Below are 18,110 nucleotides of genomic sequence, written 5' to 3'. Positions count from 1 at the left end.
CCCACTCTGGGGCAAGCCAGGAGTGGTATTTGCCAGTTCTCCAAACTATTCAAAATTTTCACTACCGGTTCTCCACAACCTGTCAGAACCTGTTGAATTTCACCCCTGGGCTGTTCCAACTAAACAGCCATTCTGTCAAAATCTCAATTCAAGGCTTGACATTAAATTCAGGATTGCATGCTGGATAGTTCTAAGTGTTCAGAAGCAGAATACCCTACACTGAGATTTACAACACTCTACAACAATCTTGGTGGCAACGTGCACCAGGTCTAATACAAGCCTTTCGTAATTAAGAGTCTTAATTGCTTATCCATTAGCATCCATTGGCTCCATCAGCATAGGGAAGGCTCTGCAGAGTGAGTTCCAGACTGAAATTTTCATATTCCAAAAGCTAACAATGAAATTTCCTCAAGTTGGGGCACGAAGAATGTCTTATGCCATACAGAGGTATTAGCAAAGCTTTCTCAGTCCAAGGCACTGAATCCTTGTGATGAAATAATTTGTGTGCCCCAACTATGACAATTAAGAATCATGTGAGTCGGGAACAGGACAGTGGTGGGTTTCGGATCCTGGTACAACTGGTACAGTGCAACGGGGCAGGCCGTCCACCACATGCACTCGAGCAGTATGCACACAGCATGCACATGTGTACTTACCACCCATGATGCTCCACGATGCTCCAAATGCTCAGCAGAGCGTCGCACAGCACCGTACGCTCTGTGTGCATAAGCTCCGATTGGTGCAAATACAGTAAGGAAGGTTGGGCCGTCCGGTACTGGAACGGTACCCGGTGCTCCCAGCAGGCATGGGTACACCTGTACCGGGGCATAGTGGTAGTATCCCACCATTGGAACAGAACATCACAGGGCTGTTTATTCTTTGCCATTTTTGCAGGAATAGATCTGAGCAAGATCCAAACTTATTCTGATTAATGATAAGGACCAGACAAGGCTGGTTTGGATTATGAAAGAATCTGAAAAAGATTTGGGGGAATGTGAGGGAGATATATATATATATAGATATATATATATATATATATACATATATATATATATATATATATATATATATACATATACATATACATTTATCAGCCAGCCAGCCAGGGTGGGAGGTATATACTTAAAGTCACAACCCCTGGTATGCCCAAGTATGGGAGGAAGGTCACACTTCCACTCTCTGTCATTAGGCTCATCACAAGAGTCCATCCAGACAGAAACCCAATATTTTTTACTGTTGCCTTTTTTGTTACATTTGTTATATTTATGCTGATAAATAAATAAAGGGAGACTAGTATAGATCTATTTCAAGCTATTTAGCTCTCATCAGCTAGCCATACCCAAGTTTTTCCTTCCTCCCATACTTGGGCATACCAGGGGTTATGACTTTAAGTATATACCTCCCACCCTGGCTGGCTGATAAAGGAGTCGTTCTCTGTAGCTCAAATGGTTAACTCCCTGCCTGGGAGGCAATAGAGCACAGGTTCGATTCCCAAAAACTTGGGTATGGCTAGCTGATGAGAGCTAAATAGCTTGAAATAGATCTATACTAGTCTCCCTTTATTTATTTATCAGCATAAATATAACAAATGTAACAAAAAAGGCAACAGTAAAAAATATTGGGTTTCTGTCTGGATGGACTCTTGTGACGAGCCTAATGACAAAGAGTGGAAGTGTGACCTTCCTCCCATACTTGGGCATACCAGGGGTTGTGACTTTAAGTATATACCTCCCACCCTGGCTGGCTGATAAAGGAGTCATTCTCTGTAGCTCAAATGGTTAACTCCCTGCCTGGGAGGCAATAGAGCACAGGTTCGATTCCCAAAAACTTGGGTATGGCTAGCTGATGAGAGCTAAATAGCTTGAAATAGATCTATACTAGTCTCCCTTTATTTATTTATCAGCATAAATATAACATATATATATGTGTGTGTGTGTGTGTGTGTGTGTATATATATATATATATATATATATATATATATATATATATATATATATATATATATATATATATATATATATATATATATGTTTTTTTATTTGTGCTGATAAATAAATAAAGGGAGACTAGTATAGATCTATTTCAAGCTATTTAGCTCTCATCAGCTAGCCATACCCTTACTGGGATTTGAACCTGGGCTATATTGCACACTAGGCATACTAGGCAGAGATCTTAGCCATTAGGCCACAGGCTCTTATCCGTTTATCAGCGATATATATATATATATATATATATATATATATATATATATATATATATATATATATATATATATATATATATATATATATATATATATATGATTTTTTTTATAACCCCTGGTAAGCCCCAATTATGGGAGGAAGCTAACTGCTTCCATCATCTGTCAATTGGCTTGTCACAAGAGTCCATCATGACAGAAACCCAATATTTTTACTGTTGCCTTTGTTATATTTGTATATATTTATTTATTAAGTGTTATCATTTAATAAAAAAAACACAAATATAACAAAGGCAACAGTAAAAATATTGGGTTTCTGTCATGATGGACTCTTGTGACGAGCCGATTGACAGATGATGGAAGCAGTTAGCTTCCTCCCATAATTGGGGCTTACCAGGGGTTGTAAAAAATCTAATAGATACCTTTCACCCTGGCTTCGCTGATAACGGATAAGAGCCTGTGGCCTAATGGCTAAGAAGTCTGCCTAGTATGTAATATAGCCCAGGTTCAAATCCCAGTAAGGGTATGGCTAGCTGATGAGAGCTAAATAGCTTGAAATAGATCTATACTAGTCTCCCTTTATTTATTTATCAGCACAAATTAAAAAAAACACATATATATATATATATATATATATATATATATATATATATGTATGTATGTATGTATGTATGTATGTATGTATGTATGTATGTATGTATGTAAAATACTGTTTCCATTTCTCCCTCTCTCCCATTCTCCTTCTCCCCTTCTCTCTTTTCCCATTAAGAGTGTTATCATTTAATTTGATATTGTGCCCTGCCAGAGCTATGTATGGTCCATAACCTGATCTTTCTAAAATGACCTCTTAAAACCGGTCTATTCCTCTAGGACTTGGATATTAGTGAGATGAACAATCATGTAGAATTTGTGCTATTTTTATTTTTAAATGTTTTTGTATCACTTTATACTATATTGTTTTCAACTGTGTTCTGTGGTATGCTAAGTCATGAGGAAATTTGGCAGTCTATAAACTGAATGCATAAAAAATAAATTCCTGAAACTCATAATTTTATAAGAACTTCACATTTATTCTTTTGCATTAGTAAGGTAAAGGTTCCCCTCGCACATATGTGCTAGTCATTCCCAATTCCAGCGGGCACCTCATCTCCGTTTCTAAACCGAAGAGCCAGCTCTGTCTAAAGATGTTTCTATGATCATGTGACCGGCATGACTAAACACCGAAGGCACAGGAAACGCTGTTACCTTCCCACCAAAGGTGGTTCCTATTTTTCTACTTGCAATTTTATATACTTTCGAACTTCTAGGTTGACAGAAGCTGGGACAAGTAACAGGACCTCACTCCATTACATGGCACTAGGGATTTGAACTGCTGAACCACTGAACTTTCTGATCGACAAGCTCAGCATCTTAGCCTCTGAGCCACCGCGTCTCTTTATTGCATTGGTACTCTTCTCTAAAAAAGCTGGTGCATAAGCATACAAACAAACAAAAACGATTGAGATTTCTATGCTTTGATTTTTGTATTTGAAAGTTACAACAGTAATCTCATTTAAGCCTTGCTATAGCTTATTTGTTATTAATTCTAGGGTGGATGGTTCTAAACTAAAAATAGGGTGAGAAGAAATGAATGCAGAATGAGTGGGGGGGGGAATATGTCTTACCCCCAAAAGTGTCATTTTTGCTTTTGTTATAAAAAGCAACCAGAGGCTGTTTGGGAGAACTCAAGACATGAAAGATGTGTGAACAAATTTAGTTCTTGGCTCCTTGACAACTTCCCTCTAATTTCATCTGTTAATGAATACAACTTATTCTTGGATGACTCACTGTGTTATCAGGAGATACAGCCAACACCAAAGATGATGAAGAAAATTTGTCTTTCTCTGTTTAATCATCCACTTTAATATAAGTAATGTTTTCTTCTGGAACTCATTATTGAATAAAGCCTAAACAAATACTTAAAATGAACTAAAAGCAAGGTCTCTCTTTGAGCTGTTGAGCTTGAGTCCTGGGGAATACTTAGCTGTTCCCTTGTAAGTGGTTTTTTAATGTCCTTCTAAGATAATGTTTCAGCTTCCCGCTCTCTCTGCACCAGTGTGGAATTTTTCTGGGAGTTCCCATCTGTATATAAATAAAGTCTGAGTTGGCAACCAGCAATGACAAGCCAATGGTAGTTCAGCAATAAAATTGGTTAGTTTGTTTTTCCTGCCCCAAAAGCTATATTCCATTTGAATCAATGTGTCAATGAAAGCAGATAAGCCCAGTGAAATAAGGCCATCTTTTGTTGGTCCCCAAGCCCCTCTCTTTCTCTCCCTTTCTCTCTCTCTCTCTCTCTCTCTCTCTCTCTCTCTCTCTCTCTCTCTCTCTCTCTCTCTCTCTCTCTCTCTCTCTCTCTCTCTCTCTCGGTGTCTGTCTGTCTGTCTCTCACACACTCCAAGGTGGTAGGAAGGTTATTGTTGTGGGTTTTTTTTCTCCAATGCTATGTTTTTATTGTTTGTAATATGCCTAGAGTCCCTGATAGCGAGTAAGTGGCTATATACATTTTCTAAATAAATAAGTGCCCCTCCCTTTTTTGTCCACCCACCCTTTGCTGGAGATTTTTTTTAACCTTCCAGAAATCTGAACAAATCATTTGTACAAGAGCTACAGACAGAGAGCTAACAGTACTCCTGCTAAAGAGATCCAGTACAACTTGTGATGGTTCAACCAATATGAATTCAACCAAATATTGGCTACCAAGAGTCAGCCAATATGTGGAATTTTACTATTTCAAGCAAGAAACAAGGACAAAGCAATCACTACGTCCTCAATGCGAAAAGGAACTATATTCTTCTTGCTAGGTTATAAACAGTGACAATGTGGTCCACTATTGTCTTTAATGGTGTCTATTGTATTAAATAAACACTAACCTTAAACTTTCTACTGTGGGCTTCACCCCATTCCTAAGAGGTCTGTAAGGGGCATGCATAAGCGCACTAGGGTGCCTACCATCCCTGTCTTATTGTTCCCATTTATTTGTACCCATTTCCTGTGTTCATGTCCCTGTTTATACTTATACCTGTTATCTCGTACATGTTTGACAAACTAAATAAATAAATAAAATAAAATAAACTATGGTAACATCTGTGGATTAGAGAAGTAGCAATTACTTCCAGAAAAGCACATGCAACAGAAGAAGAATTCTAGAGAGGGCACAACACGAGACACCAGCACTGTTGATGAAGTTTTCTTATCTAGTTCAGCAATGGAATTGAAGGAGAAAAGGCTCTTTATATGCTCAAAGTCCGTGCCCTTAGGCTGCATTACACAATCTCTTGCCTTAGATCAGTTTCATGATGTGGAATCCCAGAAGTACTTGTAAAGTTCAGTATGATATCACAGATGATCACAGGAAATGCCACATCAGCTTGGCTTCTGGAGTACAAGAACTGGACCTTTAAAAAAGGGGGGCAGGGCAAAGTGACAAACACATTCTTCCCTTCCATACATGGAAACAGGAAAGAGAAGGCAGCCCTGAGGTGCTCCAAAGAGGACTTCATGTTCTGATAAATGCCTCTGTCCTCAACTGCATTTTTTTTTGCTATGAACGCTATTGCCACCTCTGCACCATTCCACTGTTTCATTTATAGGTAACAAGGCAGCTATTATCCCTAAGTTCAGACAATTACCTGAATTTCCCCACTGAGAAACCAAGATGTTGATTAACCCACAGAAACAATGCCAGTGTTGTTCTTCTTGAATGGGAACCCTGTCTACATGGTGCTGGAAGGAAACCATCTGGGTATTTGCTTTTTTTCCTGGAAGAGTTTGGTAATAGATGACAGCATTTATTGTACTTCTCAAAGCTAGCTCTTGCTTCCTAATCTACAGCAATGAGGTCAGCTCTTGGCAGGTGATTGCAACTGACTAAAACTGGTTTGTCCCTGGAAGAAAGCCCAGGTGGGCATATGAGTTGGCTTCCTTTTATAGTGTAATCCTAGTTCTGCTTTTGAGCTAAGTCTGTCTCTGGGCTGATCATGTCAACGAAAGTGGTTTCATACCAAATGGTTGAAATGCCTCCTGCATTTATCCTCCACCTTTGGTGAAATTCAAGCTGCTGGCCAAGCCTGAACGAAAGCCACGTGTCTATTTCCCCAGCGTATCATCTCTCTATCTGGACCAAGTTATGAATGGCCACTGCAAGGCTGCACCTTGCAAAGAAAGTTCAAAACATCCTTGAAGATCCAGCTCATCCTGGGCACCATATTTTTGAACTATTACCATCTGGAAGACGGTACAGGACAATAAAAACAAGGACAAATAGGCTGAAAAACAGCTTCTATCCCAGGGCAGTTGAATTCTATGGTGTAGTGCAATATGAGGTTTTCAATTTCAATTATATTGAAAGTAAAAGATGTGTGTTCGTGTTTTTATTTTTATAATTATAATGTACACTGAAGATGGCATTTAGTTTTGCTGTACTATGTGCAATGACAATAAAGTAACTAAACTAACTAAACCTTCCAGCTACAATCTGGCCAGAAAAACAAAATTACCAACAAATTGTCCTTCAAAGATGGTCTCTATGTAAAGATACAGTTGTTGGCTATTTGAAAAAGCAGCTACCATCAGCTTTGGGATTTCCAGAATCACACCTGTGTGTGGGAGGTTAATGTTGTCCTGGAGCTATTGGCTACAAGTGGTAAGAAAGCATTAAAGAAATGTGAGACATGTCGAAGATAGTATTGGCATAGAGACAGAGATCAGATATGTGGTGTGGATATTTTTTGTGTCTCCTTATCCTTAATCAGGGATTAACACAGGATTCTGGACACTTCATGTAAATAAGCTTTACATCTCTCCAGACATGGCCACAAGCTGAAGACTCACTTTGGTCTAGTGATTGAGGCACCAGGCTAGAAATCAGGAGACTGTGAGTTCTAGTCCCACGTTAGGCATGAAAAACTCTGACCATTGGGCCAGTTGCTCTCTCTCAGTCCAACTCATCTCAAAGGATGGAAAATAGGAAGAGGAAGAATATTAGGTACTTTTGCCACGTTGAGTTACCTATAAGGTAGTAAATGTGGAGTAAAAAAAAATCTAATAAATATAAATATGTAATATATGTAAGCAGGGGCAAGGGTCCTAGGTGATAAAAAAACTGTCTCCTGACAGTTATCCAGACTGGTCACCAAAATTAATAAAGCCTTTTTGTTGTTGTTGTATTATTTTCACCTAAAACCCCATATTCTATCATCCTGGGAGTGGGGAGCATTCTCTATTTCATTATTGTCATTTGTTTTATTTTACCCTTTTGCAGAAATAAATGTAAAATAATTTGAAAAATAGTCTGTCTGTCCCTCCCTCCCTCCCCTCTGTCTCCAACTCTCTGTGTGTATGTCTGTCTGTCTCTATCACCCCCCCCTCTCTTTCACACACACATGCACACACTCAACATCTTTATCTTGTGTTTCTAGAGCTAAAACTGATATAGGGCTTTGTCATTAAAAAAGCATACAAGAGGGTATTTATTTATCTAATTGCCTTTTTCAAACAGATGTCTCCCATGGGATGCTTCCATGACATATGGAGTTAATCTTATTCACATTTTAAATCAAGGACTTTAGGAAAACAAATGGCATTTGATGTGAAAAAAAATCTCCCATGAGTCAGAGAAGTTTAAATAACTCTGGATTTCTTCCTCTTTTCTTCTTCTTCTTTTTCCTTACAGAGATGTGGTAGGGTTAGAGCTTCCTGTATCCAAAAAAACCAAAAAAAGGTAATTAAAGGTTCTGTTTGCTTTTTCTTTTAAGTACAGTAAAAAGCTCAGCTCAGCAGAACCCTCTTCTTATGCAAATGTTTGTGTCTGTGTATTGACAGAAACCTTGGACATACCTTTCCTTGGTTCTCCAACTAGAATCAAGTTTTTATTGAAGCTTTTAATAGCCTCCTGGGCTGGAAAAATGCCCAGACAGTCACAGGATTGCCTGACTCATGATGAGCTTCAAAAAAAAAAAACCCTAAAACTGAAAGCATTTTTTTTTAAAGAAAGGATGCTGTTTACCAACATATTGATATCATAATAACAACCCTCCATAGCAGTTATTCATTTCAGAAGTGGGTTTCAAAGCACATTACACAACTGTGAAATGGTTTGGAGAATGCACAAAGATCATTTCAAATAGCTGACATTTCTGAAGTGTTTGAGAAGCTTGTTCAAGGTCGCCTCTGCACCCAGACAAGTAGGCTGTCATATTACTGGTTTTGTTATATTTACTGGGACAAAGTATTCTGCACTGTCACAGGGTAAATATGACGGCTTGAGAACAAAGGTAGAGATAGGTTGAAGTACTGGGAGTAGCTTTTTTTGAGATGTTTCATTTTGCAACTTTTGCAAAGTGGAAAAAAAATTCCATTTTGCAATTTAGGAAAGCATGATGGTTTAAAAAATAGTTTGAGAGTTTCATCATAGAGAGACAAAGGAGATTTAAAGAAATGGAAGAAAAATACAGTATGTAGAAAGCAAAATTATTTTCATTGCTAAATGCAGTTTACATCTAGGTACGACAATATTTAAAGGCATTTTTTTTTCCTGTTGGCAATGCAAGAAAAAGATTGGAACATACAAAAATATGTGGAGGGATTGTGATAGTGCACAAAAAATATGGGACATGGTGTTTAGAGAAATTAGAGCACTTTAGAATGTAAATGTAGATATGTCACTGAGAAATGTATTACTGTTGCTGGTGGAAAAACAGGACATAAATGAAACAAAAAAGGAATTGATTGTAAATTTGATAAAGGGAGCTAGATTAGTGATAGCTAAATATTGGGAACGAAATTGGGATATTCAAAGAAATGAGTGGTATAATGAAATTTGGAGTATGGCAACAAATGATAAATTAACAATGGAAATTACATTTTAAAAAGGGATGATCAAAGCTAACAGTTATAATGAAATATGGGGGGATTTTATAAAATCATTGTTGGTGGAAGGCAAAGGGAATAAAGAACTCAAGAATATATGTTGTTTTGGAGGGGATAAGGGCACAATTGGAATGTATTGTATATCTTTTAGTTGTTATAGATGAAGAAATATAAGGGAGAAAAAAGGATCTTTAGGGGATGGGGTGCACTGTAATATTAGTCTTTCTTTCTTTCTTTCTTTCTTTCTTTTGTATTTAAAAAAAAATAAAAAACAAAAATCATTCTACCTTCCTTATTTAATTCATTTTGTTCCTAGACAGCTTCTAAGCAGATACATGTTAAAGAAGAAAAGAAAGAATAGAGTAGACAGGCAGAGGGAGAAAGAGAATCAGACTTAATGTTAAGTTTTTCTAAGTGATTCACAGATCTCAATGTCCAGACTTGGAATTCTGTGCTGCAAGCAGTTTCGGTATTAATCAGATAGCTGTTGCCAAGGGCTACAATCTGATAATACACATATACAAAGAAACTTGGATTACTCATGCATTAGCTGTCACAGGTGTTGTTTGCTAACAATGTTTTAATTTATCATTCATTCAAGGACTGGCTGAGTGAAAGGAAGTTTCTTCCCATATGCAACACACACACACACACACACACACACACACACACACACACACACAGTCTGGAGGAATCCATATTATTTCAGAGCAGTAGCATATTTCAATATTTCTCTATCTTGCTGAGAAGTAGGGAAAAATAAAATCATGGCAATGTCAAACTACCATATTTTTCGGAGTATAAGACACACTGGAGTATAAGATGCACCAAAATTTTGAAGAAGCAAATAAAAAAAAGTTTTTGTACTCTGCAGACCTGCGAAAATGCTCCATTTTAGGAGGTGCATTTTCGCAAAAACGGGCCCATTTTTTGTCAAAAAAAAAGGGTATTCATAGCCTTTAGGAAGCTTGTAAAGTGCTCCTGGGGCTTAATGAAGTCTCAAACTTCTGGCCCATTATGAACAAGTCTTTTATTTTGTGCTGATTCAGAATAGTAGCACTTTAATTCTCTTCTGAACACTAGAAAATTATTTTTTCTGTTCCTATGCCTATCTAGTTATATAGATATATGTATGAGGGACATAGAATAATAGATTTGGAAGGGATTCTGGAGATATTCTAGTGCAACCGCCTGTTTGAGCAGGAGCCTTATTCCATTTCAGATAAATGACTGTCATTTATCTGAATTGACAATCATTTATCTGACTGACATCACTGTAGACATCACTTTTGAAAGCCTCTACTGATGGAGCACCTATAACTTCTGAAGGCAAGTTGTTCCATTGGTTGATTGCTCTAACTGTTAGGACATTTCTGCTTAGTTCTAAATTGCTTCTCTCCTTTGTTAGATTCCATCCATTGTTTATAATCTTGCCTTTTGTGCTTTGGAAAATAGTTTGACCATCCTCACCTTATTGGAACACTGCTATCATCTCCCCCCCAGTCCTTCTTTTCATTAGACTACACATACCCAATTCCTGTAACCATTCTTTGTATGTTATCAACTCTAGGTAAAGGTAAAGTTTCCCCTGCATGTGCGCGTTAGTCATTTCTGGTCATTTCTGGCTCTAGGGGGCAGTGTTTCAAAGCTGAAGAGCTAGCGCTGCCCAATGACATCTCCGTGGTCATGTGGCCAGCATGACTAAATGTTGAAGATGCACGGAGCACTGTTACCTTCCCACAAAGATGGTCCCTATTTTTCTACTTGCATTTTTATGTGCTTTCGAACTGCTAGGTTGGCAGCTGGGACAAGTAACGGGAGCTCACTCCTAATCTTTGTTTGGATTGGATTTGGATTTTATTACATTTATATGCCGCCCTTTTCCCCAAAGGGGACTCAGGGTGGCTCACAATTCAATCAGGGAAGGGGGGTACAAACAGGAAATAAAAAAGACGAAACATAACAATACATAATTTAAAAACACACAACAGTCATACCATTTGAGGCGGGGGGCAACAGCTCTTTAGCCCCAGGCCTGTTGGAACAGCCAGGTTTTAAGGGCTTTGCAGAAGGCCTGGAGGGTGGTGAGGGTTCGAATCTCCATGGGGAGCTCGTTCCAGAGGGTCGGAGCAGCCACAGAGAAGGCTCTCCTCTGGGTAGTCGCCAGTCGGCTTTGGCCGGCGGATGGAATTCAGAGGAGGCCTAATCTGTGGGATCTAATCGGTCTATTGGAGGTAATTAAGGTAGTTAAGGTAGTTATTGGAGGTAGTTAAGAAAGATTAGGGGAGAGATGATAGCAATGTTCCAATAACATGAGGAGATCAAACTATTTTCCAAAGTACCAAAAGGCAAGATTATAAGCAATGGATAGAAACTAACCAAGAAGTGCTACTTTTCTGAATCATGGATTTGTGCTTTTTTCTCCATTTACATCACGCTTCCTATGATCTGTAGCACATAAGGCAGAAAGTACTGTGCAAAAGTGCAGCCCGGATTAGATGCAGTAACTGTGTGGTAACTGACAGCCTTTGCTCCATGCAAAAAATGTAGAAAGGACAAATGCCCTAGTACTGCATAATATTTCTGGCAAACTACATGAACCCTAATAGCTACTAGTAGTGTGGCAATTGTTATCTGTGAATGTCTTACAGCTTTCAGGGGTGCTGCACTGTAGGTCACCAGATATGATACCCTGTTCATTAGGTTGAGCTATAGAGATCAACAGAGATTGTAGTATGCTGTTGATACCAAATTATATATCTCTACCCCCTGGCAAATTAAGCAATGGTCTTATCCTGGTGACTGGGAGCTATGAGGGTCTGGAAGGGGAACAAATTGTATGTTCTTGTATGTCACCCAGAATCTCTTCTTTTGAGATGGGCTGTCATATATATTTGGTAACTAAATACACATATCAAATTAGTATTGCAATTGTCTGTCCCTTTCAAAGTCACTTCTCCTCTTAACATAGTGCTTACTAAGAATTAGCAAAAATGCTTTTCAGAAGATAAATCTCATTCGCTCAACAGTACAGAGGAATCATACAAGTAGTCCTTCATCAGTGGTGGTTTCTGGATCCCGGTGCAACCGGTATGGTGCAACAGGGCCAGGCGGCTACCACATGAATGCATGCAGCACAAGCATGTGTGCTTATCACCCATGACGCTGCGCAACACCTCCGCAACACTCCAGCTGCTCGGCGGAATGTCGCACAGGCGCTGTATGCTCCGTGTGCATGCGCGGAAGCCCCGAACAGCTCAAATACAGGTAAGGAGGCAGGTGGGCAGACCCTCAGACACTTGGCAATTGGCTTATATTTATGACCGTGGCTGCATCCCAAGGTCACGTGATCCCTTTTTGCAACCTTCTGGCCAGCCAAGTCAATGGAGAAGCCAAATTCACCTAATTGCTAGATGACTAACATCACCCACAGTGATTCACTTAACAACGGGGGCAGGAAGGTCGTAAAATGGGGAAAAACTCACTTGACAAATGTCTCACTTAACAACAGAATGAGCGAATGAGATTAATCTTCTGAAAAGCATGTTGGCTCAATTGTGGCTACAAGTCAAGGACTACTTGTACTTCAATACTTTGGTGTTGACTATTTTATAAAATAGCCAATTTGTTGTTTTTTTTTAAATGAAAATATGGAATCAATGACAAAGAAGTGAAGATGTAAGGAAGAAGAAGAAGTCATATTCTTCTCTTACTGCGCAATCTAGAGAAGCAGAGAGCTTCCTATGCCAACACGATTGTAAGCCTAGAGAAGAATTATGGTAAGCATGCAAGAATGTCTTCTAGTGAATTCTTTGAGTATCAGAAGTGCTTAAAGAATTGCAATACTCTCAGCCAAAGAATGCAAGGCAGACAGGCCCTGATGCTCAAAATATTTTTAAAAGAAAGAAAATAAAAACAAGCTATTTAGTTTACATGACCAGAGATTTAGAATTGCCAAATCACTAATGTTATGAAAAGTGTACTGTCCCCTCCTTCTAACTATATTGTGGATGCCTCCTGGCCCACACTGAAGAATTTGAATTATCTTGATGGCCAAATAAGATGAGATGTTGGCAGACATCAATCCTGAGTATATATCAAGCGGGGGTTAGCAGAGAGAGAGAAAGAAGAAAATATTTACTTGTTGGTCTGCGTTGCATTTTTCCTCCCAACCACAGATATTTTTTTGATCCAAGCTGTGGTGGAAAGGCAAAGACTTAAGGAAGCTCCATAGGTGATGTTGAGAACTTTGTCAGCTATAAACCTAACAGATCTGCTGAGGTTTGGAAGGGCTGGTCATGCTGAGTTATAGGCAAGCTATTAATTTAAAAAGACCCCAAAATTGATTAATTTAATACATAATTTCATAATTTTGCGTTTTCTGATGCAGGATATGAGACTAATCCTAAAATATTCATCCCCCCCCCCGCCATAATTTCCCTTAATGTGTACTTCTTAAATTCAACTTCCTTTTTTAATGCTTTATTTAAAGACACTTTAGCCTTGGCATCCTTTTTTAAATGCACTTTTAAATTGGCAAATACACTTGCCAAAATATACTTACTGAAAAATACAGAGACTTAGAATTAAAAAGCATGCTGCCAATGCACTGGAAATTTATACAATAATAATAATAACTTGTCTCTACTGCTATATTCTCAGTGAATCTAAGATGAATGAAATAAAATTATGGAGATAAGAGGGAATGGACTTCTTTTGTGTAAGTTATACTGTACAGCACTGATGAATAGAATAGAATAGAATAGAATAGAATAGAATAGAATAGAATAGAATAGAATAGAATTCTTTATTGGCCAAGTGTGATTGGACACACAAGGAATTTGTCTTTGGTGCAAATGCTCTCAGTGTACATAAAGAAAAATAAAATAGAATACATACATTCATCAAGAATCATAAGATACAACACTTAGTGATAGTTAAAGATTACTAATAAGCAATTAAATCATGCTAGGAAACAAATGAAACAATATAAATTGTAAGGATATAAGCAACATGGTTATAGTCATAAGTGGGATGAGATAGGTACTAGGTACTAGGAAGGATGAAAAGAAGAATAGTAATACAGTCTTAGTAAATAATGACAGTGCTGTGTGAATTAGTTGTTTAGCAGAGTGATGGCATTCAGGGAAAAACTGTCCTTGTGTCTTCTTGTTCTGGTGTGCAGTGCCATCTTTCCCAGAAATACTGGTTTTTACCAATGCTTAAATTCATGCATGTATGACATATATGAGAGCCAGGATGGTCTAGTTCAGGAACGGGCAGTTAATTTTCATAACAAACCACATGAAAAACTGGGACTTTTGCGGAGGCTGCCGCTGCCCCTCCACCATTGCTCTGCCCCCTGCTGGTGCTGACCCATCCCCTGGTCAACAGTCCACCATGATACACACCACCACCTGTCTGCTCCCTGCCACCACCACCCATCAATCACTATTGCCACTGCTGTGTCCCAGACAAGAACGGCTCCCAATTTGAATGTGGCTCATAGGCCCTAAAATGCCCAGATCTGATCCCAGACCTTCCAGTCGGGATTTAGGCCTGGCTACAGCACGGAAACCGCTTTGGTTGCATTGATCAATGATCTCTGGAGAGCCAGGGATGGAGGTTATGCCTCCGTCCTAGTGCTCCTTGACCTCTCAGCGGCTTTCGATACCATCGACCATGGTATCCTTCTGCGACGACTGCGGGAGGTGGGGGTGGGAGGCACTGTTCTACGGTGGTTCTCCTCTTACCTCTCGGACAGGTTGCAGTCGGTGTTGGTCAGAGGGCAGAGATCGACCCCTAGGCCCCTGACGTATGGGGTACCGCAGGGTTCGGTCCTGTCCCCCCTCCTGTTTAATATCTACATGAAACCGTTGGGTGAGATCATTCGACGGCACGGGATAGCAATAGCAGTAGACTTATATACCGCTTCATAGGCCTTTCAGGCCTCTCTAAGTGGTTTACAGAGAGTCAGCATATTGCCCCCAACAATCTGGGTCCTCATTTTACCCACCTCGGAAGGATGGAAGGCTGAGTCAACCCTGAGCCGGTGAGATTTGAACCGCTGACCTGCTGATCTAGCAGTAGCCTGCAGTGCTGCAGTGCTGCATTTAACCACTGCGCCACCTTGGGATAAAATACCACCAGTATGTGGACGATACGCAGCTGTATCTGTCCGCCCCGTGCCAACTCAATGAAGCGGTGGACGTGATGTGCCTGGGCCTCGAGGCTGTTAGGGACTGGATGGGGGCTAACAAGCTTGTACTCAATCCAGATAAGACCGAGTGGCTGGTGTGTTTCCCTCCTACTAATTGGCCAAGTGTTCGATCTCTCAGGCTTGGGGGTCAACAGTACGCCCCTCAGACAGGGTCTGCAATTTGGGAGTCCTCCTGGACCCACAGCTGACTTTTGAACACCACTTGTCAGCTGTGACCAGGGGGGCATTTGCCCAGGTTCGCCTGGTGCACCAGTTGCGTCCCTACCTGAACCGGGAGGCCCTCACTACAGTCACTCGCACCCTTGTGACCTCTAGACTGGACTACTGCAACGTGCTCTACATGGGGCAGCCCTTGAAGAGCATTTGGCAACTTCAGCTTGTCCAGAATGCAGCCGCGCGAGCGATCGTGGGTGCACCTCGGTTCACCCATGTAACACCTATCCTCCGTGAGCTGCACTGGCTGCCTAATGGTCTCCGGATACGCTTCAAGGCGCTAGTCGTCACTTATAAAGCCCTTCATGGTATTGGACCTGGGTACTTGAGAGACCGCCTGCTGCCAATTACCTCCACCAGACCGATTAGATCCCACAGATTAGGCCTCCTCCGAATTCCATCCGCTGGCCAGTGTCGACTGGCGACTACCCAGAGGAGAGCCTTCTCTGTGGCTGCTCCAACCCTCTGGAACGAACTCCCCGTGGAGATTCGAACCCTCACCACCCTCCAGGCCTTCCGCATAGCCCTTAAAACCTGGCTGTTCCAACAGGCCTGGGGCTAAAGAACCGTGCCCCTATCTCGAATGGTATGATTGTTGCACTTTTTAAATTACGTATTGTTTTGTGTTGTTGTCAAATTGTCTGTATCCCCCTTCCCTTGTTTGAGTTGTGAGCCGCCCTGAGTCCCTCTCGGGGGAAAAGGGCGGCATACAAATGAAATAAACATAAACATAAACATTTAGTGGCCGAACACTAGGAGACTATGAATTCTGCTCCCATCTAGGATGAAAATTGGTTGGGTGAGATGGAATTACCAGGAGATGGAAAGTTCTAGTCCTGCTTTAGGCAAGAAAGCTGGCTGGGTGACCCAGGGTTAGTCAATCTCTCTCAAACCAGCTTAACTCACAGGGTTGTTGTGAGGTTAAAATAGCAGCAGGAAGCAGTATTAGGTATATCTGCTGCCTTGAGTTGTTTATAAAGCATAATCAAGTTAATATGATATAAATAAATTAAAATAAACACTACATCCATTGCTGCTATTTGTTCCATGACTAAGTCCCCTTTGGCAGATCATGGCCTTTTGAGGTAAAAAAAAATAGTTAAGAGATCAAATAGGAATGAACTAGATCCCTGGAACTATTTTGAAATACGACCAATGTGCCAGAAACCAACAATTGCAAGTCTCAGCTAAAATTAATTCCTGGCCAACTGACCTTACAAACAGCAGTCTGAGGTTTAGAATGGTGGGGGGAAAATCCCTGAGTAGATGGATTTTTTTTAACATGAAGAAAAATAACTGCGATCCAGAGGGAGGGGGAGTGCAAGAAGATTTGGCTGCAATGCTCTACAATTCACTGTGCAGTTTCAGAACAGGAGATGATCTTGCTGAGGCAGGAGAAAAACCTCAGCAACCACCTTGCTATTCCTGGATTGTGCCCACAAGCTCTTGAAAAGCTAGACAAACATACTTTAAGGAAGCCACTGCCCAAGAATATGCTAGAGTTTGGTGCTTCCTGCTGAAAAAATTTGAAATAAAAATGATTCAACTGGATACCTGCTCTTTTTTTCACCTTGGCAACTGCGGCCCATGGAGTTAAGCCTCATTATCAGTCTTGGAAGAATAGAATAGAATAGAATAGAATAGAATAGAATAGAATAGAATAGAATAGAATAGAATAGAATAGAATAGAATAGAATATATGGAATGAGAAGGAAGAGAGAATAGAATAGAATAGAATAGAATAGAATAGAATAGAACAGAATAATAGAATAGAATAGAATAGTTGGAAGGGACCTTGGAGGTCTTCTAGTCCAACCCCTGCTCAGGCGAGAAACCCTGTACCATTTCAAACATAATGCTTGTCCAATCTCTTTTTTAAAAAAGTGTTGGAACATACAAAACTTCTGGAGGCAAGTTGTTCTATTGATTAATTATTCTAACTTATTTGAGGCTTTGTTCTATTAATGATCACATGATTCAGTTAGCAGCAACAACTGTGTCAAAAAAAAGTAATAACATCTATCATGATTCATTTAAAAACTTCCTTGCCTAGCAACAGAAATTTTGGTCCCAGGTGTGATTGTAAGTCAATGACTACTTGTATTGGTGAATTACACTTTCTCCTATTGCCCTATGTAGCATCCTACTTTGACATGCAGCACAAATTATTCTTTCACAAAATGCTACGACACATTTGTTAAGACAAGCAAATCAGCTTTTTGTTAAAGAAATCTTCCATGTCCCACCAGGAAATCAAACTAGCCCTGAATAAAGCAAAGCATGGATATTTATTGTGACATCTAATGCTGGCAAAATGCTAGTTGAATTTACCAGTGCTGCTGATATGTAATGATTCTTGATCCACATAAGTGCCTTCAAACCTCAAGGCACAGAGCATTGCAACCATGTGCTCCAATTGCCAAAAGCAACCTCAGGGCAAAATAGCTAATAAAAAGATACTCAGAGGCTTGTATCTATGGCAATAGGGAATGAGGGGGGATACCAATGAATTCTTAGTGCCAGAACGTTTTTTGTTTCATTTTCTTTCCCACATTACACTAACTGTCTGAT

The sequence above is a fragment of the Thamnophis elegans genome, chromosome Z (genome assembly GCF_009769535.1).
Source record: "Thamnophis elegans isolate rThaEle1 chromosome Z, rThaEle1.pri, whole genome shotgun sequence".
NCBI lineage: Eukaryota > Metazoa > Chordata > Lepidosauria > Squamata > Colubridae > Thamnophis > Thamnophis elegans.
Note: the sequence above shows the minus strand (reverse complement) of the source record.